The 15,066-nt window shown below is 41.0% G+C and overlaps 1 protein-coding gene across 1 annotated transcript in view; it reads right to left on the bottom strand.

The window, feature by feature from the left end:
- LOC114651582 (zinc finger protein 502-like) overlaps positions 1–12,135 on the bottom strand; it is a 33,444-nt gene extending 21,309 nt beyond the window's left edge. Inside the window, exon 1 of the mRNA XM_051927410.1 lies at positions 11,981–12,135. The gene's annotated coding sequence lies outside the window, so the exon portion shown is untranslated. The remainder of the gene's footprint in view (positions 1–11,980) is intronic.
- Positions 12,136–15,066: the final 2,931 nt, after the last annotated feature.

Here is a 15,066-nt window from a genome sequence, read left to right as displayed (position 1 = left end):
GTTGATACAACTCATTTCATCCATGTTTTGACAGACAACACAAAAAGCCAAGGATAATGAGAACGGTGCCATGCCAAATCAATTATGTGGCTAGAACAGAGTTACAGCAATGTCAGGTTAGGTTCATGTACACAGCACAGAGCCGGGAGCAGCACACGTGTTATTGTTTGGGTTGCAGCAGCCGCATATATCAGGAGTGGAATGGAGATAAAAGAGAAAATGTTAACAAATACTTGGTGTATGGAAAAATGTAGGGGGGAAAAAAAAAAAAAAAAGATCCATTACTGAAGAAACCCCCCCCCCCCCCCCCCCCCCCCCAACCGACACAGCCGAAGGCTCAAAAGATTAGGACATTGTTGAAAAGAAGGGCAGAGGAAATTTGGTACTTTGGAGATATTTTAGCCATGTAAAGTCCAACAAGAAGCAGAGTAGTGTGCAATGAAAACTGTGTTGAAAGCTTTTTTCCCCACAAAGACAGCACCATCCTTTAGAGCACACACAATGGAAGGTTTTGCAGTCCCAGACCCAAGCAAGTGCTGCACTAATGGGGATTTCTTGTGCCTTTTTTTTCGGACTTGGAGCATAAGCTGGCCACTATTTAGAGGATGTATACAGAATGTTTTTTGTCTATTTGTTTGTGGGCATGTTTCCCAACCATTTAAAACAGTTCAAATCTATACAAAGGAAAGAACACTGTTTAGAAGCATTTTTTTAATATTTTGTAATAATATCTAACTTTATTTATTTGGAACTGACCAAAGAATTTACTTTGTTTTCTACTGCAAAACTAGAAAGGTTTAAAATCTTAAATCTTACACTAAAATCTTAAAGCTTTCATTTATTTGGAGGTGATCAACAAATTTAGTGTGTTCTCCTGTAAAACGTCAAAGCTTTTCACCGGTCAGAACTGAGACTTTATGATGTACTAGCCATTCCCTGCGGCTTCATCCGCGTATTAGTGAAACAGGACTGTGAGGAGGGCCCTACCCAGCTCTCTACTCCTGACGTCACTCTTCCCCATCCCCTTAGTCTCGGATTAGCGCGAATATATCACTCCTTCAACCGAACTATGCTTCTTAGCGTGACGAGAGAAGTTGCAAAATCAACCGGAATGTTCAAGCAAATTATAGAAAATAAAAGATCTAAATCCGTTAAGTGGTTCTCTCGTTCGTTAACTAAGCGGAGTTAAGGTTATGCCCCAATGCAGATGCGTGAGTAAGGAGGGCCCCACCCCCCTCCCCGCAGCCTGATGAATCTCTTTCGGATTCGTGCTAATAAATCAGTACTGTAAGCAAACTATGATACCGGAATCAACCAGAATGTTCAAACAAATTATAGAAAAAAACTCGATCTAAATCCATTAAATAGTTCTTTCGTGAAAAGTGGACAGACATACAAACGGGTCTAAAAAACTAAGAAATTTCACGCTTGTACCAGGAAATTTTTAAAACCGTTTCTTAGCGAGCACCTATGGGCCAAAGGTAACCTACATTCCAAATTTCAAGTCCCAAGTCCTCATGGTTCGGGAGATTTCATGATGAGTTAGTCAGTGGTATTTGGTTTTAATATTATATATATATATATATATATATATATATATATATATATATAGAGAGAGAGAGAGAGAGAGAGAGAGAGAGAGAGAGAGAGAGAGAGTACCTATTTTATTTATTGAAATTGACCAAATAATTTACTTGTGTATTTTGCTTGTGTACACTTGGAACACTTGAAGCGTTTGATGGGTCAGATTTAAGATTTTAGTTTATTATATACCCCTATTTTATTTATTTGAAATACAGTTGTATAATGTTCTACAGTACATTTGTCATGTTCAATCTCTGACAAAAAATAATAGTTAAACCAAAATTAACCTAATATATCTTCACATCTCACTTAGCAGCAGCAAAAAAAAAAAAAGAAAAAAAAAAAAACTTATTTGAATTTTCCTGTTTTGTTAGATCTATTGAGTGTTTTCATCAATAATATATCACTGTAGCACGTTATTTTTACTGATTGTTACTATTTTAATGTACCTTTTCTTATAAATCCTTTTTTTTCTCTCCAACAAGTACTGGACCGTACATGTGCATATAATAAATATCTAGGTCTACTTTGTGTTTCTGTTCATTAAGTTTGAAATACGTCACTGTGATCTGTGAAATACATTTTAGAAAACCTGCTTTTTACTCAAATTAAGAACCATGTGGTACAGCAGACACATCTAAATTAAACACATAAGCTGACAGGAGAAGAAACATAAAACTATCATGCAAGCAATATTACAAAAAGATGGACTAAGACCATTGGAAACCACTCAGGCAGGCTGTGGGATGTTGTAACCATGTGCTATTTTCAATGCATGTTGAGCCTACACTAAATAGTTGTGCCCTTGGTTGGAGCGAATTGTAATAATAATAATAATAATAATAATAATAATAATTCATTACATTTATATAGCGCTTTTCTCAATACTCAAAGCGCTATCCACACAGGGAGGAAGCGGGAAGCGAACCCAAAATCTTCCACAGTCTCCTTACTGCAAAGCAGCAGCACTACCACTATCCTTGTAAAGACCTGCATGTTCGTTTGATGGGGTCCTGGACCTGGAGAAACAGTATAAAAAGCTCTAGAAATCACCCGGCACCTCAAAACCAACAGACTGATGGACGACGTCGCCACCTGCTCCCGAGAATGCCTTCCACACGTATTTGGATGACACCGACAGACTCCATTCCATCGGTCCACACTCCAGGACTGGGTTTTGTCACTGGCTTCATTCTTCTTATTATTGTCTGCAGTGTAAGCCAACGTTAAACTCAAGGTAAGTGTATTCCACCTAAGTGATTATTAATTAACATTACCTCCATGTCACTGGGGAGGGATATCGCTGTTTAATTTGTATCTATATAGATTTCAGTTAGTAACACGCTGCAATAACCAGTGAATTTATTCCCAGGGAGTGTGCACTCTCTACTGGATACAGGTTCATCTTTGTTTTGGGGCATCTTGAGTTATGAAATACTAGCAGGCACTGACTCATGCCATTGACTGGTAACAGCCAGCCACCAGGCTCTGGGCTCTGTGTCCCTTTATCTAAAGGGCGAGTGACCCATGCAACCCATACAACCCATACTTACAATCATCTCCTTACTTGAAAGACCTTTCTCCAATTAGATTTCGGAGAAGTCATTAACAAAAGGTTCAGTTACTTTTCCCAGTCTGCACGGAGAATAATTACTCAATGTGCTCAGTAGAGACAAAAGTACAACTGTTTGTGTGTCATTACTTGTAGTTCAGTTGAATTGTGCTGGTCTGTAACTGTGACTTAGATCATGATCAGACCACATATTACTAGAATTAGTAATCAATTCAGAAATCCAGGGAATTCCAAATGATTCATCTATTGTTCATATATATATATATATATATATATATATATATATATATATATATATATATATATATATATATATATATATATATACAGTGGAACCTCGAGATACGATCACCTCTGTATACGAGAAATTCAAAATACGAGGAAAGTATGAGCGAAAACTTCAGATCTAAATATGAGCATTGGCTCACGTAACGAGCCACGAGCCAGGCTGTGGGTATAGCTCGCGGCTTAGCGAGGGGGCGTGGTAGCTGTAGCGAGCCGCAGGGCGATCTGCGGTGTCTGCGTTTCTCACCTAAGTGCACAGGTGGGAAACTGCCCACATCCATGATTGTTCCTGTGGCTGATGGGCTGGGCAAGGTTGCCACCCGTCCTTTAAAATACGGAATCGTCCCGTATTTGAGAATGAAATTGCACGTCCCGTTTTGAATCAATACGTATGCGTCCCTTATTTTTTTGTATTAAAAGTGGTAACCCTAGCAGCTGCCATGTCTTCCCCGCATATATAGAGAAGCGCGAGCCGGTTAAGGGGGAGAAGAAGTAAAAGAAAAGAGAGGAGAGAGAGCGGAGGTTGCAGGAGGCGGCAAGAATCCGCAGCAGTAGGAAGTCGGTGCGAGAGAGCGAGCGAGTACAGGTTCGCGTGTAGCTGAACAGGCGAGCCAAACAGCTGAAGCAGGACGGTGTAGAGAAGGTCAGCTGCATTAAGTGTCTCGCCTGTTGCAGAGCCCGCATGGGAGAAGCAGGTGAGACGCTAACAGAGAAGAAGCACCGGGGATTGTCATCTGTTTTTTTGAAGACTGCTTCCTGTTGACGTTTTAACCTCGTGTTAAAGGATTGTTATTCTTATGTACTTTAAACCTCCACTTCACGACTGTTTTAAGGATTATTTATTTAAAGATTTATTGAATGCTCTACTGCACTTTGGACACCTGTTTTGATTCTTTTAATAATCAGTTATATTATTTACCAGTGTTATTTATTAAAGGTAGACTACAGTATATATAATTTATCAGTGTTATTTGTTAGGAAAATCGATTTTTATGTTAATATATTTGGGATGCGGAACGGATTAACTGGATTTCCATTATTTTCAATGGGGACGTTTGTTCTAGATACGAGAAATTCGCTATACAAGCTCAGTGCTGGAACGAATTAAACTCGTATCTAGAGGTTCCACTGTATATATTTTATTCCCGCTATATCATGGTTCAGCTATTGCGCCCCCGCTACATTGCAGATTTATTAATATTAATATTACTAGGGGGGTCTGCCCCCTGCTCGCTTCGCTCGCCCACCCCCGGGGTTTCGTTTACCAGATAAACAATTTTAAGAGATTGTTATTTTCATGGGAATTGCTACGTATGCATTATTTTCATTTTTACTTTAAAACTTTTATAAAACAATACTTTTCCTTTATTCCCTGCCCTGGGCATGGTTAAATCTCTTTCTCGCGGGACTTATAACGCTGCTTGCATTGTCAAGGGGGGTCTGAACGCATGCTGAAGAGATGCAATCGGTTCAGCTGGTGTCTTGCTGCTGGCCAGCTGTGTGTTGTGTGGGGGGGTGTGAGGGCTGCACACACACTGGCTTGCTGCAGCTGCTGCTGCTGGTAAGCTGCATGTTCTGCTTGTCGTTGTTTTAAGAGCTGGGAGCACCTGAAGTGTGTCTGCATACCAACAACTGCGAGGTTAGATGTCGGTGAACTTGTTTTAAATTGTTTGTAAGTAGGGCGTGACGTGCAAAGGTCACCGTCTCTCGGGTTTCGCTTCTGAAGGTTGTAACGTCTAGTCTTGCGTGTCGTGAAAGTGTCTCTCCGAGATGATCTGGTCTCGATCGCTTTGCTCCACCAACCCCCCCAACCCCTGGAGGCGCACTACACTCCTGCCACTTCGCGTCTCTCCTGCTCGCGTTGTGAAGGTGGGGAGCTAAACGCACGCTAAGCAGAAGTGGACAGATCAGCTACTGGCGTTGTGCTGCTTCTGCCAAGATGCGTGTTCTGCTTGTCGCTCTATGCATCGATCATGTAAAAGCCTGTAGAGCAGCTGTCCTTCTGTCTCACTGCCTTGTCTTGCGTGACCATTAAAATGTCTCTCACGGGACGTCAAATTGTCTTCTGAGAAGATCACACCTCGTCTCCCTGCCAAGATTTTTTTTTTATAATAGAGAGATGTTACTCATATCCTTAGCCCGACATCCACATATCATGTGTTTACAAAGTGTGTTTTAATAAGTTTACATGTGTTCAAAGCGTGTGGGAGGGATATGTTAAGGCTTAAACAATAATAATAAAAAAAAAAAAAAAAAAATTTATATGGTCTTTCTATATCGCACATTTTCACCTATCACTGTAGGTTCTGGAACGTAACTTCCACGATAGTCAGGGGATCACTGTAGGTTATATTTTATATATTATACATACATATACACTCACATACATATACACAGTACATACATACAGTTCTACCTCTGGTCACGACCATAATTCGTTCCAAAACTGTGGACGTGACCCGAATGTAATTTCCCCATAAGATTGTGTGTAAATACAATTAATCCATTCCAGACCGTACGCACTGTATGTAAATATATATTTTTAAGCACAGAAAGTTAATTATACCATAGAATGCACAGTGTAATAGTAAACTAAATGTAAAAACATTGAACACTGAGAAAACCTTGAACAACAGATAAAACTAACATTGTAAGAGTTTGCGCTAGACGCTTACGAACCGCTCGCTGAGTTTTATGCACAGGGAAAAAAAATTAAATGCCACTTCTCTTGCGAAACTTTTAAAACCATACTCTACTGGCTTTAAATTCCTCACCTTTGCCACTCGAAGGAGGATTTTTTTTATCAGCAAATCGCCATGAATCTTCCTAGCTTTCTCACATATGATCGGCTCGCTTACGCTATACCCTGCAAGGTGCTTCTCGTTCAACTACAGTAGCAACTGCTTTTCCACCTCTTCCAGCACTTGAGGCCTCTGCTTGGTTAACATTATAACTCCTTTTGCAACATCAGCTGCTCTGTTAGGCCCTGTATACGCAAACAAAAGAAAATCGGAAACGGAGAATGGCAAATCATTGGTGCGTACAAACACGCGTAGGGAAACTGGCCGCCAGTGTTTCTGTTCACCACCAGAGCGTGTGGTCATGAACAGATGCAAAATTCTGGCAAACTTTTTGATCGTAACCCGATTTGTACGTGTTCGGAAACGTTCGTTACCAGAGGTTTTACTATATTTATACATATGTATTACAGTAGAGTCTCGCTTATCCAACATTCTGTATTATACGACGTCCCACCACAAAAAAAAAAACAAAAAAAAAAAAACGCATTAATCGGCAACAAGAACTACAAGTTGCAAGTATGAGTGTAGTCTATTTTTTGTTGCTAAGTTAATTTTTTCAGCTAATTTTTTCTGTTGTTTTGTTGTAAAACATGATTACAGTGGATTATGTGGCTGGCCCTCTCTGGCGTGCATGTCTCTCTCTCGTGAGCGTGTGTGCGCGTGCGTGCGTCTCTCTCATGCGCGTGTGTGCGTCTCGTGTGTGTGTGTGTGTGTCTCACACGTGTGCATGTGTCTGTCTGTGTCTCTCTCTCGCGCTCTCTAACGCTGCACAGGAAGAGACTGAACACGTGCAGAAATCATTGGCGCGCAAAAACCAAAAAGGGAAACTGGCTTGTTCCTATACGGAGTGTGTGGTCGTGCACAGAGGCAAAAGTTTGGCGAACTTTTTGGTCATAACCCGATGTGTACTTGTTCAGAGATGTTCATGAACTGAGGTTCCACTGTATTAGGCTCATAATGTGTAAAATTATAACATAGTTTGACGTTTAATAGGCTTTTTCTTAACACCTCCCATTATCCAACATTTTCGCTTATCCAACGTTCTGCCGGCCCGTTTATGTCGGATAAGCGAGACTCTACTGTATAATTATATATATTATATACACACACACACACATACACAGGACTGTGCAAACGTTTTAGGCAGGTGTGAAAAAATGCTGTAAACAAAGAATGCTTTCAAAAATGGAAGTGTTAATCATTTATTTTCATCAATCAACAAAATGCAATGAATGAACAACAGAGAAATCTAAATCAAATCAATATTTGGTGTGACCACCCTTTGCCTTCAAAACAGCATCAGTTCTTCTAGGTACACTTGCACACAGTTTTTGAAGGAACTCGGCTGGAAGGTTGTTCCAAACATCTTGGAGAACTAACCACAGATCTTCTGTGGATGTAGGCTTCCTCACATCCTTCTGTCTCTTCATGTAATCCCAGACACGCTCGATGATATAGAGATCAAGGCTCTGTGGGGGCCATACCATCACTTCCAGGACTTCTTGTTCTTCTTTACGCTGAAGATAGTTCTTAATGACTTTGGCTGTATGTTTGGGGTCGTTGTCCTGCTGCAGAATAAATTTGGGGCCAATCATACGCCTCCCTGATGGTATTGCATGATGGATAAGTATCTGCCTGTATTTCTCAGCATTGACAAAACCATTAATCCTGACCAAATCTCCAACTCCATTTGCAGAAATGAAGCCCCAAACATTCAAGGAACCTCCACCATGCTTCACTGTTGCCTGCAGACACTCATTATTGTACCGCTCTCCAGCCCTTCGACGAATGAACTGCCTTCTGCTACAGCCAAATATTTCAAATTTTAACTCATCAGTCCAGAGCACCTGCTGCCATTTTTCTGCACCCCAGTTCCTATGTTTTCGTGCATACTTGAGCTGCTTGGCCTTGTTTCCACGTCAGAGGTATGGCTTTTTGGCTGCAACTCTTCCATGAAGACCACTTCTGGCCAGACTTCTCCGGACAGTAGATGGGTGTACCTGGGTCCCACTGGTTTCTGCAAGTTCTGAGCTTGGAGAAGGGCAATAAGCTTGATGTGTCTTTCATCTGCTGCACTAAGTTTCCTTGGCCGACCACCGCGTCTACGATCCTCAACATTGCCCGTTTCTTTGTGCTTCTTCAAAAAAGCTTGAACAGCACATCTTGAAAGCCCAGTCTGCTTTGAAATCTTTGTCTGGGAGAGACCTTGCTGATGCAGTATAAATACCTTGTGTCTTGTTGCTGTGCTCAATCTTGCCATGACATGAAACTGTCTTCCACAACCTCACCTTGGTAGCAGAGTTTGGCTGTTCCTCACCCAGTTTTAAGCCTCCTACACAGCTGTTTATGTTTCAGTTAATGACTGTGCTTCAACCTACGTGTGACATTGATGATCATTAGCACCTGTTTGGTAGAATTGGTTGATCATACACCTGACTAGAATCCTACAAAATCTCTGACTTTGTGCAAGTGTACCTATAAGAATTGATGCTGGTTTGAAGGCAAAAGGTAGTAACACCAAATATTGATTTGATTTAGATTTTTCTTTTGTTCGCTCACTTTGCATTTTGTAAATTGATAACAATAAACAATCATTTATATTTCTGAAAGCATTCTTTGTTTACAGCATTTTTTCACACCTGCCTAAAACTTTTGCACAGTACTGAGATTATTATATATGTCTTGATAGTACAAATCAAACACAGGGTCATGTCACTTGCAGAAATTCTCACATGCTTCTGCACTTATGAGGTATATTTGTAAGGGGGATGAGATAGCATATAGGAGGCAGGTGGAGAAGTTTGCCTTTTTGGTGCAAAGAGAATTATCTGGCCTTAACATCAGAAAAACCAAGGAACTGGTTATTGACTTTCACTGCACCAAAGTACCTTTTTATCTGGTCACTATACAAAGAGTGGACATAGAGGTGGTCCATGGTCGACACCTACAAGTACTTGAATGGTCCACATTAATGAAAGGTTGGACTGGTCTCAGCACAGAGAAGCTATACAAGAAAGGGCAGAAAAGGTGCTTTATCTTTAGGAGACTGGGTTCCTTCAATGTGGGAACTGATATTCTTCACATTTTCTATAACTCTGTGAAAGCAAGTGTAATCCACATCTATATAATCAAGTGTAATCTACAGTGCATCCGTAAAGTATTCACAGCGCATCACTTTTTCCACATTTTGTTATGTTACAGCCTTATTCCAAAATGGATTAGATTCATTTTTTTTTCCTCAGAATTCTACACACAACACCCCATAATGACAATGTGAAAAAAGTTTACTTGAGGTTTTTGCAAATATATTAAAAATAAAAAAAAAAGAGAAATCACATGTACATAAGTATTCACAGCCTTTGCTCAATACCTTGTCGATGCACCTTTGGCAGCAATTAAAGCCTCAAGTCTTTTTGAATATGATGCCACAAGCTTGGCACACCTATCCTTGGCCAGTTTCACCCATTCCTCTTTGCAGCACCTCAAAAGCTGCATCAGGTTGGATGGGAAGTGTCGGTGAACAGCCATTTTAAGATCTCTCCAGAGATGCTCAATCGGATTCAAGTCTGGGCTCTGGCTGGGCCACTCAAGGACATTCACAGAGTTGTCCTGAAGCCACTCCTTTTATATCTTGGCTGTGTGCTTAGGGTCGTTGTCCTGCTGAAAGATGAACCGTTGCCCCGATCCGAGGTCAAGAACGCTCTGGAGCAGGTATTCATCCAGGATGTCTCTGTACATTGCTGCAGTCATCTTTCCCTTTATCCTGACTAGTCTCCCAGTCCCTGCCGCTGAAAAACATCCCCATAGCATGATGCTGCCTCCACCATGCTTCACTGTAGGGATGGTATTGGCCTGGTGATGAGCGGTGCCTGGTTTCCTCCAAACGTGACGCCTGGAATTCACACCAAAGAGTTCAATCTTTGTCTCATCAGACCAGAGAATTTTCTTTCTCATGGTCTGAGAGTCCTTCAGGTGCCTTTTGGCAAACTCCAGGCGGGCTGCCATGTGCCTTTTACTAAGGAGTGGCTTCTGTCTGGCCCTCTACCATACAGGCCTGATTGGTGGATTGCTGCAGAGATGGTTGTCCTTCTGGAAGATCCTCCTCTCTCCACAAAGGACCTCTGGAGCTCTGACAGAGTGACCATCGGGTTCTTGGTCACCTCCCTGACTAAGGCCCTTCTCCCCCGATCACTCAGTTTAGATGGCCCGCCAGCTCCAGGAAGAGTCCTGGTGGTTTGAACTTCTTCCACTTACGGATGATGGAGGCCACTGTGCTCATTGGGACCTTCAAAGCAGCAGAAATTTTTCTGTAACCTTCCCCAGACTTGTGCTTCGAGACAATCCTGTCTCGGAGGTCTACACACAATTCCTTTGACTTCTTGCTTGGTTTGTGCTCTGACATGAACTGTCAGCTGTGGGACCTTATATAGACAGATATGTGCCTTTCCAAACCATGTCCAGTCAACTGAATTTACCACAGGTGGACTCCAGTTAAGCTGCAGAAACATCTCAAGGATGATCAGGGGAAACAGGATGCACCTGAGCTCAATTTTGAGCGTCATGGCAAAGGCTGTGAATACTTATGTACATGTGCTTTCTGAATTTTTTTATTTTTAATAAATTTGCAAAAATCTCAAGTAAACTTTTTTCACGTTGTCATTATGGGGTGTTGTGTGCAGAATTCTGAGGTAAAAAATGAATTTAATCCATTTTGGAATAAGGCTGTAACATAACAAAATGTGGAAAAAGTGATGCGCTGTGAATACTTTCTGGATGCACTGTATATCTATTATTTATTAGATATTTATTATATTACATATCTATTGACTATTTATGTATCTAGATTGCAAATACCATATATTGAATCAATGTTCATATTGCTTACTACACATCAATATTGCTGCTACTTCTTTGTCTTGTCTGTGTTTTAATTTTAAATTTAACTTCTATTTTTTATTTAATTTTAATTTATTATTTGCACTTCATGTTGTTACACTCTGGACCCTGAGCTTCGCAATTTGGTCTAACTGTATACTTTGGAACAGTACTTGTTCTAAAAATGTTGTGAGGTAAAAGTAAAAGCAGCCCTGAATAAAATTTACTCAAGTAAAGTAAAAACGGCTGAAATTTTGACTTAAGTAATTAAGAAGTTGTAATTCATTATTTTACACATCTGGTAAAGTGCGACTGTCGTTGAGAAGTGAACAATGACCAACTTTGTTTTGTCGATGTTGAGAGGTTACTGGGCGAAAGGAGCCAGGATTACCATTTGTGCTGGTCCAGATTAAATGTTAGCCCCGGTTTTCACATTTATTGTACCTTAATGCGGAATATTCCAGCTTCTCACACTTGCAATTCAAGGTACAAACCGCCAAACAATCAGAAAAACAGTGACACTAAACCAATTTTTTCCCCCCAAACTATCAAAACTCCTTTATGATTTGACATGCACGTGATTTTGTCCGTAAAAATAAAAAATGTAACTTGGCCGGAATACACTGTAATTAACTACTAATAAAATAATCGAGGCTGATAAGCAAAATCGAGGGACCCTTAGTTATATGAGTGTCGTTAAACGGGAGATAAACCGATTTAACTAAAAGCTGACACTCCGGCTCGTCGCTTATTCCCGTCTCACAAACCCCAGAAAGAGCACAATTTAACAATCACCGAGCTCCTCTTAAGAGCTACCGACACAAACCAACGCCGCCTGATTTGCAAATGCCAAATTACTCACCAGCGACGTAGCAAGAACATCAGACGTGAAGCTATCACACCATCTGATTCTTGTATCCCAGTTAAAGGCGTGAACTCACGCCGTGATAGCTTAAGTTACGAATAAAACCGTTGTTTAAACTTCCCGGCTCCCCCACAGCCGTCGCCATATTTAACCTAGCGCATGCGCAACCGGACTCTTTCGGTAACGCTCATTCAACCGGAGTTTGATAGGGGGTGACTTTTTATTTGTACATTTTTTGATAAAAAAGCTACGTAATACTAAAAAGTGATAATCATAAATACACAAAACGTCATTGTTTTCATTTCAGTACCGCCCTATAAATTTTTGAGTAAACCCTTAAGCATGGCATAAATAACTTCCCAAGGAGAGCAGACGTGGACTTGTCCCAAAGCCACCCAAGCATTGACTTGGTTGTATGCATTTGGTCATTGTAATAATAATAATAATAATAATAATAATAATAATAATAATACATTTTATTTATATAGCGCCTTTCCCGTGATCAAGGTGCTTAATTAAACAGCAGGGTATATGAAACATTGGGTAAATATATTTCTGCATAGGACACTAAACAGCTAAATAGATAGATAGATAGATAGATAGATAGATAGATAGATAGATAGATAGATAGATAGATAGATAGATAGATAGATACTTTATTAATCCCAAGGGGAAATTCACATACTCCAGCAGCAGCATACTGATAAAGAACAATATTAAATTAAAGAGTGATAACTGCAGGTATAACAGACAGACAATAACTTTGTATAATTTTAACGTTTACCAGCCCCGGTGGAAATGAAGAGTCGCATAGTGTGGGGGAGGAACGATCTCCTCAGTCTGTCAGTGGAGCAGGACGGTGACAGCAGTCTGTTGCTGAAGCTGCTCCTCTGTCTAGAGATGATACTGTTTAGTGGATGCAGTGGATTCTCCATGATTGATAGGAGCCTGTTGAGCACCCGTCGCTCTGCCACAGATGTCAAACTGTCCAGCTCCGTGCCTACAATAGAGCCTGCCTTCCTCACCAGTTTGTCCAGGCATGAGGCGTCCCTCTTCTTTATGCTGCTTCCCCAGCACACCACCACGTAGAACACAACCGCCACAACCGTCTGGTAGAACATCTGCAGCATCTTATTGCAGATGTTGAAGGACGCCAGCCTTCTAAGGAAGTATAGTCGGCTCTGTCCTTTCTTACACAGAGCATCAGTATTGGCAGTCCAGTCTAATTTATCATCCAGCTGCACTCCCAGGAATTTAAAGGTCTGCACCCTCTGCACACAGTCACCTCTGATGATCACGGGGTCCATGAGGGGGCTGGGCCTCCTAAAATCCACCACCAGCTCCTTGGTTTTGCTGGTGTTCAGTTGTAGGTGATTTGAGTCGCACCATTTAACAAAGTCCTTGATTAGGTTCAATACAGGTGAAATACAGGAGATGCAAAGAATTAAAGAATTAAAAAAAACAATAAACCAGAGTAAAATACTAAATTCGATACTAAAAGAAAAGCCTGAACAAACAACATTATTTGTGATTTAACACACACACATCCACCCATCCATCCATTTTCCAACCTGTTAAATCCGAACACAGGGTCACGGGGGTCTGCTGGAGCCAATCCCAGCCAACACAGGGCACAAGGCAGGAAACAATCCTGGGCAGGGTGCCAACCCACCGCAGGACACGCACAAACACACCCACACACTAAGGCCAATTTAGAATCGCCAATCCACCTAACCTGCATGTTTTTGGACTGTGGGAGGAAACCGGAGCGCCCGGAGGAAACCCACGCAGACACGGGGAGAACATGCAAACTCCACACAGGGAACACACACACATACATACACAAATTATCCTGAGCATCTGGACAGAGAGGCAAATTGAAAGAAGGGGTAGAATGTTAGGTTAAGTTAAAAGCCTTCCTGAAGAGATGAGTTTTAAGTTGCTTTTTAAAGGAATGAATTGGATCAGCTGATCTAATTAATTTCAGGAGGTCATTCCAAAGTCTGGGCGCTATACAGCTGAAGGTGCTGTCACCCATAGAGTGCAGGTTAGCATGGGGCACAACAAGATGGCCAGAATCAGAGGATCCTAGTGGGCAAACAGGAGCAGAGTGATGGAGAAGGTCACTGATGTAGTCCAGTGTGAGGCCATTTAAAGCTTTGTAGGTTAATAATAGAATTTTATATCCAATCCTGTAAGACACAGGGAGCCAGTGAAGGTGAAGCAGGATGGCTGTGATGTGCTCGGTGTTACTTGTTTGTGTCAGGACTCTTGCAGCAGAGTTTTGAATCAGCTGGAGCTGTGATATAAGATTAGAAGGGACACCTGCCATTAGAGAGTTGCAATAATCGATGTGGGAGTAATAAAAGCAGGGACATGTTTCTCAGCATTAGAAAAAGAGAGGAATGAGCGATTCCTTTCTCCATGATGTCCAGTCAATTCAGTTTGCCACAGGTGGATTCCAGTCAAGTTTTGCACGTATCTTGGGGAGAATTAAACCAAACACAATTCACCTGAGCACATTGTGGAGTGCCACAGAAAAAGAACTGAATATTTATATGAATGAGAGATATCAGTTTTGAAATTTTAATACATTTACAAGGCTTTCTGAAAACACGGGTATAGATTGATAGGTAAAAATGGCAAATGTATCCATTTAAAATTAATTCTACAACATATTAAAATGTGTAGAAAGTGAAAGGGTCTGAATACTTTCTAAATCTAAAGGTTTTTTTTTGTTTGTTTTTTTTTTAACTCTACATTTTCTTGGGTATCTTTGCATAAAGTAAGGTATTGTGATTTACAAGCAATCATTAGTTAAACTGTGAGTGGAAGAAATTTTCATTGTTAGTGTCAGACACACTTCCCATGGCACAGAAGTGTAGCAAAAGGACAAGGATTGGCAGTCAATTGTCTGGGGTCCTGAACTGGAAGGGGGCACCCCTAAAGGTCTCCATTTACATAGCTATTAATTACAATGACAAATCTGTGGGACATCTCCACCCCTTGAAGCATAAACAATACAACAACACAGAAACACTTCCAACATGGGCCTCAGTCTCTGATGCGCAAGTGTTTGTGAT

The sequence above is a fragment of the Erpetoichthys calabaricus genome, chromosome 5, assembly GCF_900747795.2.
Source record: "Erpetoichthys calabaricus chromosome 5, fErpCal1.3, whole genome shotgun sequence".
NCBI classification, from domain to species: domain Eukaryota; kingdom Metazoa; phylum Chordata; class Cladistia; order Polypteriformes; family Polypteridae; genus Erpetoichthys; species Erpetoichthys calabaricus.
This window is presented reverse-complemented; position numbering and strand designations above follow the sequence as displayed.